Consider the following 15,259-nt stretch of genomic DNA (forward strand, 5'->3'; position numbering starts at 1 on the left):
GGAACAAAATCGAGAAAATTGCAGAAGGAAGAGACAAATGAGCCCATTTGCAAAGACCCTTATCAGGAATGAGCTGAAGAGTCTTTATCAGTTTACAGGCTAGGCATTCAATCTTGTCTTTATGAACAAACAAATAAGAATAACAACCAAGAGAAAACAGTCATAAATCACTTCAGTGTGTCATTAAGAAAAGGATAATTATTAATTACCAGTTTGTCTATATGATGTATTAAATGTAACAAATAAAGCATAGATTGACTTGAAGTATGACCAAGACTACAAATGAGGGACATGGTAGGAGAGAAACAGAGCAGTCCATGTCAGCAGGAATGTTCCATGTGGCAAAAGCATCTCATGCAGAATTGTACAAAACATAAAGATTAATTGTTTGGTCCCTTTGTTTTTGTGTTGAATCAAAAGTTGATGTGTATTTTGTGAATAAAGTGACTTCTACACACATTTGAACCTTGAAGTTTGGATAGAACTAAGCTATTTTTGGTTAGTACATCAGAAAGATGTAGTGTTGTATCTTTGAAGAATTTCAGTTCTTAGTAGTCAGCATGTGTTAACAAGAAAACCTACATACAGTTTTTGCAGTGCAAGCCTCTTGAGAGAACTGACTCTGTTGCATGCTCTACTTGAAAGCAACAATAGGATGAGCTTATTACAGGCCTAAAGAAACTAAAGATATCAAAGAATGGGAGGAAGAGGTGTTTTCCAGCTGTACCTGCACATGCAAGGATCTTTTCAATTTTGATGGATTTGTTAAGGAATGATATATATTCTGCATTAGAAAATAATAATAATAACAGGAGTGAAATTACTTCTAAATTAGTTTTATGGGGTGCAGGTTATAAATGTGTGTATTTAATTCCATAATCTTAAGGGGGGGGACACTACCTGGAAAGATTCTAGCACTATTTTTATACCTGAATTGGCACCTCCCAATAGATAATAGTCAAAGCTATGGTTTTTCCTGTCGTGATGTATGGAAGTGAGAGCTGGACCATAAAGAAAGCTGACTGTCGAAGAATTGATGCCTTTGAATTGTGTGCTGGAGAAGGCTCTTGATAGTCCCCTGGACTGCAAGGAGAACAAACCTATCCATTCTAAAGGAAATCAACCCTGAGTGCTCACTGGAACAACAGATTCTGAAGCTGAGGCTCCAGTACTTTGGCCATCTCATGAGAAGAGAAGACTCCTTGGAAAAGACCTTGATGTTAGGAAAGTGTGAAGGCAAAAGGAGAAGGGGACGACAGAGGATGAGATGGCTGGACAGTGTCTGCAAAGCAACCAACATGAAATTGACACAACTACAGGAAGCAGTGGAAGACAGGAGGGCCTGGTGTGCTCTGGTCCATGGGGTCACGAAGAGTCGGACACGACTAAACGACTAAACGAATAGATAATGGGAAAGGGTTGGCATTACAGGGATTGGTTTCATGAATGCAGTATAAATTATTATGGAGCAAGAGGGAGGAAGAGAATATGATAACAGAGACCAGGATTGAATAGGTAATTTATTTGTTTGTCATATGGTTAATCTGTATCCTGGTCACAAAGAACAAGGCCTGCTTCATTACGTCTGATCTGGAAGAATGTCCCATGAACCATTTTAAGGGAAGAGAATAGATTTATGAGTTATTATAGTGTAGAAAATAACCTAGGTACATAGGTATCCCTCTTTGAAAATGAATTCCTCTCTTGTGTAAGCAACATCAGAAGTCCCAAAGTTGAAAGGGATTAGCTTCAGTTTTCAGCCCAGAATGCAATAATAACAACCCTGTTAACAAAACCTTTATACTATGCGGAAATAGCATAGTTACTTTTGAGGAATATCTGGGTTCTTTGTGGTTGAAGAGGGAAGTTGTAGATACTAAATATATTCTGTACAGTGGGGTCTCGACTTACGAACTTAATCCGTATTGGAAGGTGGTTCTTAGGTCGAAAAGTTCTTAGGTCGAATCTGCATTTCCCATAGGAATGCATTGAAAACCATTTAATCTGTATCTGCTCTTTTCCGTCCATAGAAACTAATGGGAAGCTGCTATTCCGCCTTCTGCCACTAGAGGGGGATATTTTTCCCCCCTTAGGTTCAGGAAAGGAGGGGGAAGGCAGGGAACAGTTTGCAAAGCACTTTTGAAATCTTTTTTTTCAACGAAGCCAATTTTATAGCATGTTTTAAAGCATGTTGTGCTGATTTTTTCAGCACAAAGACACACAGGCAGGCTTTTTAGGTGCTGAGGAAGCCTCCCCAAGCCTCTTCAGATCAGCTGATAGGCATGGAGAGAAGGGTGCAGGAGGGGGGGGAGCACAAAATGGCTACCAGGCTCCCTTCTGATGTGGGCTTTTAGCTGTTTCCTGCTCTATTTCCTGCTGTCTGGGGGCTACCAAGGCTTGGTAAGTGACTTTTATTTCTGACCCTTTTTTCCCCTCCAGAAGCCTCTAAGGGGAGGGAGGGGGCACTTTTTTCCTGTTCGTAACTCGAGGGAAGTTCGTATGTCGAGTCCTTATTTCCCCTATAGGGTGGGTTCGTAAGTTGAATTGTTCGCAAGTAGGGTCATTCGTAAGTCGAGACCCCACTGTATATTTGACAGTCAAGTTGAATAAATTGCTGTAGCAAGGGCAGGCAACTCTTATGAGTCTGGGAACAAAATTCCTTACCCCACTGCAATTTGTTGGGGGTTGCAATCAGCCATGACCCACCAAGAGTTCTCTGGTCTCACTGTTGAAGTTGCCACTGCTGAGACAAAATATAACATTTCTTCTTTCATCCTTGACTTCAAAACAAGATGTTTCTCAGTACCTACAATGATTCCTATCCACATCGCTAGCCTTTGAAACAATGCATGCATCTTCTAGGTGCCTTTTTCCCTCTCTGATGACAACAGCACTCCTTGAAGAGTACTGTACTTTTCATTGATAACAAAGTATACCAAGTATGTGCAAGCCTTGTTTACAAAGCTGTTAGTACTTCCAGGAGGATTTTGGGAATGCTGTGAAATCTGGTAAAGAATGTGCACATAATATACATGCCATGTATTTTTTTAAAAAAACTATAGTTTTTGTATTTCAGACAAGAGCTCAGAGAACTTTCTTAAATTATGTTGCTTCTGTAATTCCAATGGATTGGATCTAATTTAGCAGCACTGGAGTATGCCACACTCTAATTATGCTGCCACCAACCATTCCCTATAAGGAGTCACACAGACCAGGAATGGATTTGAATAAACAAAGGAATAAGGTTTATTGAAATAACAAACAGGGTAAATAAAAAGATCAGGTAAATAGGATAATGTAACGTGGCATAGTCCCAACCATATACATATAACAAATTGGTTCACACAGAACACTTTAAAGTAAAGCACAGACCCTGAACCTATCAGTTCTGGCTACCTATATAGAAACCTGAACCTATCAGGTATGTACTAACTGACACACAGTTGTACTCAGTCTGACACACAGACTTCCACTCTTCTCTACACACCAGCTCTAAATATATATACAGTACAGCTCCTCCCCCTGATGTCCCGCCTTCCACTCCCCATAGGATGGAACTTTCCCTCCAAACCCATGACAGACAGGTACCATCAGTGCTGTATGTAACACCTCCCCTCTTTATAAGTTGTTTTGCACGGGAAAAGCTAAAGTGCTTTTCTCCAAAAAACAACCAGGATCACAACACATATAACAATTATACAATAACACAATCCCATACTTACACTCTAGGTTAAAGATATCAATTAGGCATTTAAACATTCATATTTACAATACATTAAGTTACCTTTATTAATACAAACCAAGACTGATCAATAAACAGGTACAATTAACTTTTGGTCACCAAAATATACATAGTTAATATTTCTTCGCCGTCTTCACTCTTCGGGTCTTCTTGACAAGGCGTCAGCAACACAGTTCATTGACCCTCTGACCACCTTCACTTCAAAGTCATAATCTTGCAGGTTTAAAGCCCACCTCATAAGTTTACTATTATGGGTTTTCATTGTCTTTAACCACTGCAGTGGTGAGTGGTCAGTGCACAGAACAAAATGTCTTCCCCAGATGTAAGGTTTGGCCTTCTGGATCGCGTATACTATGGCCAGGCACTCCTTTTCCACGGTTGCCAAATGTCTCTCACCTTTCTGGAGTTTCCTACTCAGGTAGGACACTGGATGCTGGTCACCATTTTCATCCTCCTGGCAAAGAACTGCTCCTACCCCGCTGTTAGACGCATCGGTGTAGATGATGAACTCCCGGTCGAAGTCTGGAGCACGCAGCACTGGATAATTGATGAGCGCCTCCTTCAACCTCCGGAACGCCTCCTCACAGTCGCTGGTCCACGGGATGCGGTCATCAGTCTTCTTCCGCGTCAGATCGGTCAGCGGAGTCGCCATCTCGCTAAACCTCGGGATGAACTTTCTGTAGTAGCCCACCAACCCAAGAAATGATTTGACTTTTTTCTTGGTGTTGGGTCTGGGCCAATCACGAACAGCTTCTATCTTGGCCTCTAGGGGTTTGATTACTCCTCCCCCTACTATGTGACCCAAGTATTTTATTTCTGGGCTACCCAGTTGCAGTTTGTTCTCTTTGCAGGGCCTAGGCCAAAGCACTTCCTCCCCTGGGTTAAAGTGCCTCTCCCAGGCTTTCTGGTTATACCAGGTTTTCTGTCTGACCTTCTGAGCTTGCAGGTTTTTTGCTGCTAGCTCTAGGTTTCTCTTCAGGTCAATCATTAAAGTGTCTATATACGTCACAACATCTTGTGGGTCATCCTGGGTGATCTGTTCCCAATTTTGTTTGATTAAATCTAGTGGACCTTTCACCCTTCTCCCAAACAAAAGTTCAAACGGACTGAACCCGGTACTGGCTTGTGGCACTGATCGATAAGCAAACAAAAGGGATTACAGCTTCTGGTCCCAATTGTTTGGATTCTCAGCCAAGTAAGCCCTAATCATGCGCATTAGAGTCCCATTGAACTTCTCCGTTAACCCATTACTTTCGGGGTGATAGGCAGTGGTTTCCTTGTGTTTAATTCCACAGATTTGCCATAACCGTTTCATGAGCTTTGATGTAAACGATGTGCCCAAATCTGTGATTATTTCTGAGGCAAATCCCATCCTGGACATATACCCCACCAAGGCATCTGCCACTGTGTTAGTTTCAATGTTAGTCAAGGGTATGGCTTCGGGGTACCTCGTGGCATGGTCCACAATGGTGAGAATAAACCGGTTCCCCCTCTTTGTGGCCTTGGGCAAAGGTCCCACAATATCCACTCCTATACATTTGAACGGTGTGTCAATCACAGGCAAAGGGCACAACTTCGCTTTGGTCCTGTCACGGTTATTCCCCTGCCTCTGACACACATCACATTGTTTACAGAACTCCTTGATCTGCTTCCCTATTTCAGGCCAGTAAAAATTCTGTGTGATTCTCTGCTGTGTTTTGTTAACCCCTAAGTGCGCAGCAAACATGTCAGAGTGCCCCCTTTGTAGGATCATGGGGCGATACTTTTCAGGTACCACTAGCTGACTTCTGATCCCATCTCCCCCTTTTGAGATATTCATCAGGGTCTCTCTATATAAACTTCCCTTTTTCTCATGAAATCTCGCTGTGGTTTCAGGTGTTAGCGGGGTGTCTGTCACCTGTTCAAAACACTTTCGGAGAGTGGCGTCTGCCTTTTGCTCTTGGCCAGATTTGCTGTCTGTGGTTAAGGTTTCCACCACAGCTTCGGAACTACCCTCATCTGCTTCCGCCTCGGGCTCTTCAGTACCCCCCTGAACTGTCTCCGTGGTAGCTTGTGAGCGTGTAATCACTAGCACCCGTTTCACATGTTCAGCCAGGTCATTTCCCACGAGCACGGCTGCTGGCAGAGTCGATGAAATCGCTAGCCGCCAAACTCCCCTCCAGCCTTGAAAGCTCACAGGTACCTCAGCTACTGGCAGTGAGATCACCTGTCCCTCAATCCCTGCCACCTTCAGGCTCTCATTTGGGATTATATACTCCCTAGGAATAATGTCTGGATGGCACAGGGTCACCTGGGAACAAGTATCCCTTAGCCCCCTATACTGATGGTCAAGTATTCCTACGTCCACCCCTGCGGTCTCAAACAACTGCGAATCTGTCCTCACTAGTAAGCAGCGCTTGACCTCTACAAGAGGACCATTTTCCCCAGCCTGATCAGCAGATGTAACTGGTCCAGATTGAGTAGCCATGGTAACAGGCTCCCTCAGTGGCAAGGAGCTTTGCTCTGTCTGGACACAGAATACAGCTTTTGGCTTGGTTCCACTCAAATCATGAGGCAAATTTCCCTTTAGCTGCTTTAATTTCTCACACTCTGAGATTAGATGGCCCTTTCCTTGACAGAAATAACATTTTCTGCTGTACTTGGAGTCTTTCTCATCTGGTTTTGGTTTTCCCTCCAAAATCTGAGGTCTTGGTGGTTTCATGTCTGAGGGCTTCCCTTCAACATGGGCCCCTCCCCCTTGCTGGTTTTTCCCTGGTCCCTGAGAGTACCTGCTGTAGGTTTCTTTGGGCTTACCCACAGATTTCCCCTCAGCACCTAAGGGCTTCCTTATTTGGGAAATAAAATCTGCGATCTCCGCCGCTTCTGACACAGATTTAGGTTTCCTCTCCCTCACATGGAACTTTAGTTCCCCATGCAGGACTGAATAAAATTGTTCCAGCGCTATCAGGTCTTTGAGCTGCTGGAAGGTCTCTGTCCCCTCCTGAGACAGCCATTTCTCTAGCAGCCTCACCAGTTGGGCCCCCACTTGGGTAAAAGTCTGCTCTGGTTTCTTTGTGAGTGACCTGAATCTTTGCCTCAGCTGTTCCGCATTTATCCCATGTCTGGCAAACACCAGTTTTTTAAACTCAGCGAAGTCTTTCATCAGTTCCACTGGCATCTCTGCATAGACTTCTGCCAGGCTGCCACTGATCAAAGATCGCATAATAGTCATCTTCTCAGTTTCCCTTACTGAGAAGTCCACAAACGCTCTTTCCACGAGGGAAAAGAACACCTCAGGGCAATCTCCCTTGTGGTACACAGGGAATTTCTTCAAGTCAGTTTTAGACAATTGGCCCACCTCAGAATCTCTATTGTTATTATTGTTCTGATTCATCATTTCCAATTTTCTTAACTCAAACGCCATTTTCTCTCTCTCCAATTCCATTTCAAATCGTCTTTGTTTCTCCCTTTCCCTTTGCTCCATCTCCCTCACCCTCAGTTCATGTTGTTGGGCTAGGAGCATTTTTCTGAGTTCTGGGTTCTGTTCTCCCGTGCTCTCATCCTGCACTGAGCCAAATTCCTCCTCAGAACCTTGGTCTACCTGTGGGTCTCTTACTTCCCCCATTTCTGCCAGTTGGCTTCGAGTCAAGGGCATAATCCCCCCCCCAGAACAGGCTGCCTTCAAAAGTCAAGCCTCAAAATAAAGCGACGACTTTTTTCCTTTTGCCTCAGGAACAGCCTTCTATAGATTGCTGCTGTTCCTTCAGCACTAACTTGCAACTGTTGCCAGGCAGAATCCACCCCCTCTGCTAGGCCTCTCAGCAGACAGGCTAGATCACTGTTACTTCCCACAGCTTTGCCTCAGCTCTTTCCCGCCAAAACGGGTTGCCTCAGAGCTCCCTAATCTAGTCCCCAATCTGAGTGTGCACGTTCTTCCACTAGCGTACCTCCCCGTGAGGTAAGCCTAGAAGATTACCTACGCACCCTCAGATTTTCCCTAACTAGACCCCCCTTGCTCTGGGCACACTTGCCAAGGCTTTGCTGGACCACTGGACAACTGGACCAGTCGTATCCCACACGCTGGACACCAATCAATGTGACAACCCCAGACCTACTGGAGTATGCCACACTCTAATTATGCTGCCACCAACCATTCCCTATAAGGAGTCACACAGACCAGGAATGGATTTGAATAAACAAAGGAATAAGGTTTATTGAAATAACAAACAGGGTAAATAAAAAGATCAGGTAAATAGGATAATGTAACGTGGCATAGTCCCAACCATATACATATAACAAATTGGTTCACACAGAACACTTTAAAGTAAAGCACAGACCCTGAACCTATCAGTTCTGGCTACCTAGAAAGAAACCTGAACCTATCAGGTATGTACTAACTGACACACAGTTGTACTCAGTCTGACACACAGACTTCCACTCTTCTCTACACACCAGCTCTAAATATATATACAGTACAGCTCCTCCCCCTGATGTCCCGCCTTCCACTCCCCATAGGATGGAACTTTCCCTCCAAACCCATGACAGACAGGTACCATCAGTGCTGTATGTAACAACCAAGTATGTGCAAGCCTTGTTTACAAAGCTGTTAGTACTTCCAGGAGGATTTTGGGAATGCTGTGAAATCTGGTAAAGAATGTGCACATAATATACATGCCATGTATTTTTTTAAAAAAACTATAGTTTTTGTATTTCAGACAAGAGCTCAGAGAACTTTCTTAAATTATGTTGCTTCTGTAATTCCAATGGATTGGATCTAATTTAGCAGCACTTAGACTTCTTTGAATTCTGGGGGAACTAACTTAAGTCACATTTAACTGTTAACATCAATTTCAGTGGGACCCAAATGTAGTTATGGTGGTGTGAATTCAACCCATTGCACCAGTCTGATGAAACTATGTAGACAAAACTTTACTTTTTTCTTTTTGTTTGGTTTGGTCTTTGCAACCTGAATGAGATGTTGCAACCTGAGGATACACTATAAAAAGGAGCAGGGAAGGAGAACATCATCATTTCTAGCCTACCAGGAGCTGTAAATGCTGGCTGTTTAGGTATAGTAATTTTGGGAAAGAGACAGACCAGGGGAGTAACACTGGGGCCAGTGTCCAAGAAGGTGTGCTATGAGCAGAGGCATTAACCACAAGAAATGGATTCTTCTACTAACAGCAATGCATGCTTCTGGTAACAGAATGTACACACCTTTTTCAGTAGTGAAAGATGAGGTATTCTCATTGAGATTTAATCACTTAAAACTCCAGTCCTCTTCTGTGCACTGTGGAGAAATAATGGCACTAGGTTTTCCTGCATCACATTGGTGCAGGCATGCAATATTGGGGGGGGGGAGGGAATTGGAGTCTTATGGGATATTGTCATCTGGCTCCTCCATCTCCAAACAGGTGTGATTTTCTCCACTTGTTGGGACCAGTTTCCATTTTCATAGCCTGAGGATATGGACCAGATGTTTGTAGCTGGGCAACCTGCACCATGTTCTTTTGACTGCTGATCATCCCGCAATATAAGCTAACCAAAGGAGATTGATTGTCTTGAAACAGGAAATGGCAAAAGATGGGACGGTGCCCATTGCAATGAAAGAAGCTGCGGCTGGTGAGGGCAGTTGGGATGCTCTACTGAATACTGTGTAGTCATTAATACCTCTTCTGGGGACTGCTGTTAAAGAGTGAGGTCATGTTTGTGTTAATTTCAAACATTCTTAGAAGACATGCATTACCTGTATTTCTAACCTTTTAGAAAGGGTACAGGGTGACTGAATCTCATTAATTTTTTTTTTTAATACCTTGGTCACCCTGATGGAAGAAAAGGGCTGGACAGAGTATGACTGTTGATCCTGTTGGAGCTCTTAGAGACTTTTGATATAATTGATTACAGGACTATTCTAGATTTGTTCTGAACCTCAGGAAGTAGAGGCACAATACATAGTACAGTGGTGCCCCACTTGACGATTACCCCATTTGATGATGAAATCGCTTGACGATGAGGTTTTTGCGATCGCTATAGCAATTGCAAAACAATGATTAAATGGGTTTTTTTTTGTTTTACAATGATCAGTTCCCTGCTTCAGGAACCGTTTTTTTGCATTACAATGATTAAAAACAGCTGATCATTGGGTTTTCAAAATGGCTCCCCGCTGTTTTCTGGACCTATTTCCGGAAGACAGCGATGCAAAATGGCTTCCCCTATGGAGGATCTTTGCTGGACGAGCAGGTATTTTCCCCATTGGAACACATTGAACGGTTTTCAATGCATTTCAATGGGTTTTTTTCCTGCTTGACGACGATTTTGCTTAACAGCGATTTGCCTGGAACACATTATCGTCGTCAAGCAGGGCACCACTGTAGTTCTAACGCTACTATGCGCTGATGGTTCCCCCATCTTCCCAGACATTTGGGTGACTGTATCGTATTCAGTTATGCTGTGGAGTACCGTAGGATACTCTTTTTCTTTCAATGCTGTTGGGGAACATACTGACATCCAACTCTGTTTCTCTATAATATCAGAATCAGGAAATACTGTACAAATTTTGACTGCGGATGTAGTGATGGGCTAGATGAGGGCCAGCACACTGGGACTGAATGCTGACAAAGCACCATGGGGTGCGGTGGGGTGGGCTATTGGGATATAGGAGAGTGTGCTTTTTCGTATATGGGCTGCACTCTCTGAGAAGGAACAGGTACATAGTTTATTTTTGATCTTCGGGTTGTGTCTGAAGAGGCCCAAATGACCTCTGTAGTGAGAAGTACATAGTAATCATTTCAGATGATATGCCAGCTCTGTTGCTCCCTGGACAAGGATAACCTCACTGTTGTAGTCCATGCATCAGTAGCCTTACATAATATGCTTCCTGTGCAACTACTGTTGTTTTCAGCACAAAAGCTACAGTTGGTGCCAAGGGTGTTGGTTAGGGCACCAGAGAGTGTTCATATTACACCAGTATCGAAGTGTGCTATTCATCTGCAAGCCAGTGAGCCGGTGATATAAAAAGTTCTGAACAACATGTGGGACCTGATTGTCTGGCATATCACATTCCTTTACACAGCCCTGTTTACTTACTGAGCATAGTTGAGAAAACCTTGGTAGTTGTTCCATGACTTATAGATTGCTGTCTGGAAGTAAGTTGGATGTGGACCTTCTTCATGGTGGCCTTTATCATCTTGGATTACCTTACCTTACTCCTGCTATTCAGAAAGCCCAGACATTTGTTTGTGTTTCAGTATATTAAAAAAAATGATATCCAACTTGTAGTAAGCAAACTTAATATGGAAGGAAGTAAGCTATAGGTGAGATACACACAGCAATATATTTCTGCAAATTATGAAATTAAACTGTTCAAGCATTGTGGAAGAGCTTCACATTTACACAATAATTGCAACACAGGATCTTCTGCAGCATAATTTCTCTGGTTCATACAGTAAGGTGGTGTACGACCATTCAGCTGTTTCCAGTAGAATAAAGATAATTATCTAAAGCAACAAGAAATGTAATAGATAACATTTCAGGCTTATCTTCATTATAATTGATTCCAGTTCACATCAGATATCTGTACCATAGTGGATTATGCTGCATTTTCCAATAGTGGATTATCCTAGTGGGCCACTAGAAAAACACAGTCCTATACAGTAGGATGTTTACTCAGAAGCAAGTCATTAGGTTCAGTGGGTCTTCCGTATGCTGAATCACAGCCTAGGTACAGCATATCTCAGTGTTATGGCTGGACTTTGCAAAATCAACCATTAGATTTCAGATGATGGATTATAAATAGAGATGGGGACGAATATAAAAATTTGGTTTTTCCGATGAATGTAGCTGATTCATTAAATATTCATTGATCTGTATTTGTGGGTTCCAGAGACCCCGATGAATACAAAGAGACGAATATTTACTTGTTTTTATTCGTCCTTCGTATTAAAAAACAAACAAACAAAACCATTCTGCCTACCGGCCGCCGATCAACTGATCAGCGGCAAAAAGGCAGCCACCACCCCACACAACCACCCAATACCACAGCCTACCCCTACCCCCTTCCTTTCCTTACCTTAGACCCCATGCCATGCCACCCCACCCCCACCAACACCCTCTTACCTTAATCGCTGCTGCCAAGGTCTTCTGGCCTTGCAGCCATGCAGGTAAAAATTGAGAAAAAGGGAGACTGGCTGCCCTTTGCAATGATGGCAGCTGCAGCTTCATTTAGGGTAGGGAAACTGCAGCCGCCATCTTTGCAAAAGGCAGCCAGTCTCCCTTTTTCCACACTGTGGCTGCGGAGGCCTGATGGAAACCTTGGTAGCAGCTATTAAGGTAAGGGGGTATTGGTGGGAGTGGGGTGGGGGCTAAGGTAGGGAAAGGAAGGGGGTGTGGGTGTATGCTGTTAGGATGGTTGGCTGTGGGTGGGTGGGTGGCTGCCTATCGGCTTCTTTTTTTACTTTTTTTATTATATAAATCCATCCATATTGATTTAACATCGTGTCACCAGGGTACAGCTTATAATCATTTGTAAAACAACTACTACACACATTACACTCCTAATCTATACAACATCCTTCTAACCATTGATAGAATAAGTCCCATGTTTGATAATATTTTGTATCTTCTTTTCCTTTGATTTTCAGTGTTAGTCTGTCCATTTCGGCGCAGTCCAATATCTTTTTAATTATTTCCTGATCAGCAGCTGGTAGGCAGAATGGGCTTCTATGCCATGTGGTAAAGTCTCCTGGGGGGACCCAATTTGTGGGTGAATAACTCGGATGTCTGATATCCAATCTTCACCAAAGTTGGAGAAAGACACAGGAAGCTCCATTGTGATTCTGGATTCTCTAAGTACCTGGAGGGAGCTTTCCTGGGGGGCATTTGTGACTATGTAACTCGGGGGTCTATGATCCAGTGTTCACCAAAACTTTCAGGAGTTGTAGAAAAGTGTCTGAGGGAGCTTCCCTGCTTTGTGTCTCTAGGTTGTTGGGGGCCAATGTTATAGCTATTAAAAGTGCAGATGAATCAATGGATCAATCCGTTGATTCGCCAAAGAATATTCGTATTCGTTGATCTGTTAATGTTGATGAATAATGGATCAAAACAAATGGCCATTTTTAAATTTGTCCCCATCTCTAATTATAAAGGTAAAATTAGATAAGTGATTACTAATGTGCTACTTCAATGTTTTTTTTAAAGATTATCACCATGGAACTGGTAGTTAGAAATTGCCTGCCATTGAAAAGATCAGTTCTGGTAGATTTAATTGGATGGATGTGGACACTTAACTGTTACAGCATAGGTCCTTTGAATGCACAGATTAAACACCTCTCATCCTAGTAGCATAAATGAAAGGTTAGCATTGAGATATATTTTATGAGTACAGTACTTCACCTCATATTCTCCTTTGGTGATTTGGATGTTTCAGAAACTTCGGGATTGTTATTCCTGCTATGAATGAAAAATAGGTACAAAACCTTTCGCCTGTGGTTTTTCACCATTAGAATGTGGCTTCCAAACAGAGGAGTTTTCTTTTCATCTGACAGTCGTGTTTCAAATGTGTGCGAAATGCAGGGTTCCTCATTATTTGTTGCATTCAAAAAATGTGGCAGCATTTTCCCCCATTCTCATTTGTAGCTGACTTTACCATATATTTAAGAGAATTCTGTTTGTTCGGGTGTAGCTCTGAGAAGGTGATATGTATAACATGTTTCAGTGGCTCATTACTGTTTGAACTTTTGAAAGCTTAACAGCAGTATAAAAAAAAACAGCTTTAATAGCAGGCTTTTATCAGGAACACCACTACTAGCAAATTTTCCCATTGTAGAACAAGCCAAATGCTCAGAGTGGAGATTAAGGATCAAGAGCTTCATTCCAATGCTGTCAGCAATTAGCAAGAGTTTGGCACAGACTCACTGGTGTCTCATATCTTGGCGATACTTGCTTTCTTATTTCTTATAGAGTTGGTCTCCAATAGAATTAGGACATTAGGTTGGATCTACAGAAGTCTTTTATCTAAAAGAAGGACAGAAGGGAAGCGGGAGAATTTCTGCCAGTTCTCCCTCTGTCTGTAGCTCATTAGAACTTACTGAAATCTTTTTTTTGGAAGTTCTTCCACCTCTCTGTAGCAGATTTTCAGGTGACACAAGGGTCTACAGGTAAAGAGGGCAAAATGTCAAAAGAGTAATCAGTCCACTTTCACTAGCAGGAGCCAAGTCTGGAGCCAAGTCGTTATCTTGCACTGTGATTGCCAACAGTTCTCACAGCTGCTATTCCCCTAGTCAAAGCTTGGTTTACAGAGCCCTGCCCTTTGTCCATTTGCAGCTACTAGGCAGGCTAACACCTATCCTCTTGTGAAATCCATGCATGTTTGCCGATCGCCTTGCTGAACAATCCAAGAAGGCAGACATTTTTTGGAGTTGTTACTGAGTGGTACAGAAGCAACTGCTGGGGTTAGAAGAATATCTGAAAGGGGACTCGGGTTTTATACACTGATTGTAGTGGAAAAGGTAGTGGAAAGATTAGGAGCGCAAAAACACACGAAAGCTGCAATTCATAATTCTAGATGAAGAAAACTGACAGCTAGACTAATGCAAGAAAAGCATAAACCAAAGACAATAACTGAAACTTAAATTCGCCCAGTAGTCATATGCAGTTCATAAATGGGATCATATCATTTGTATGATTCCTGGACATAATTCCAGAGACTAAACAGTTAGACCAGTTCACTAACCCAATTTTAAAAAGAAACAGAAAAATACAATTTCTAATGGATAGCTCTTAACACCATGTATGGGGAGAACAGTCACTAAATTTGCATTAAGTCGCAAGCTCCCCACCTGCTGAATTCTTCATGAAATACTGTATGGAAGTTAATTATTCTGTAGTAAAACTATTTCTAAAAAGTGTGTTTATTAGGATACCCTGCTTGGGTCATTATGATGTGAAGGAATACTCTCCCCACAGCAAGTCTCTTTATTGTTGCGCCCAGCGCAGCTTCTCATCACAGGTGCTGCCAGCTTGGTAAAAATTCCTCTGTTACGCTTCTATTTTCTTTCTATAAAACACCGCTTATCTACTGATACAGACATGTTCTACGGATTAGGGAGGAGACAATGAAATTACTGTGCATCACCACAGGCATGCTGTTTCAGAGACAAATGACTGTATCCACCCTTAAGCTTCAGTTCTCACATTTTGGTCGGACGGACACCATTTTTCAGATACCTTGAATTCCTTTACACAGGGAAAAACAAAAACAAGTACAAGCAAATGGGCAGTTCTGTGAGAACCATTGTTCTGCATATGTTCAGTTTTGTTCCCAGCACAGAAAAAACAGGGAGGTTAAAGGTCGGTTCAGACGGATCTTTGAAAAATAAGGAAATTGGTCTACTTTAAATTAACCATGAAGCTTACCCTCTTACTTCCAGTTTGGCCCTAAAGCTGATAGAATAAGAAAGAGGAGTAGGGAAGTTTAGAGTTTGATAACTGTATTATTTATGCCTCAAGCCCAAAGCCAGATTTCTATGAGAACACATGAAG

The 15,259-nt window shown here is 42.5% G+C and overlaps 1 protein-coding gene across 2 annotated transcripts in view; it reads left to right on the forward strand.

Moving 5' to 3' along the window:
• LYPD1 (LY6/PLAUR domain containing 1) overlaps positions 1-15,259 on the forward strand; it is a 36,110-nt gene that overhangs the window by 16,423 nt on the left and 4,428 nt on the right. The window lies entirely within an intron of this gene.

Source organism: Pogona vitticeps, chromosome 1, assembly GCF_051106095.1.
Source record: "Pogona vitticeps strain Pit_001003342236 chromosome 1, PviZW2.1, whole genome shotgun sequence".
In the NCBI taxonomy this organism is placed as follows: domain Eukaryota; kingdom Metazoa; phylum Chordata; class Lepidosauria; order Squamata; family Agamidae; genus Pogona; species Pogona vitticeps.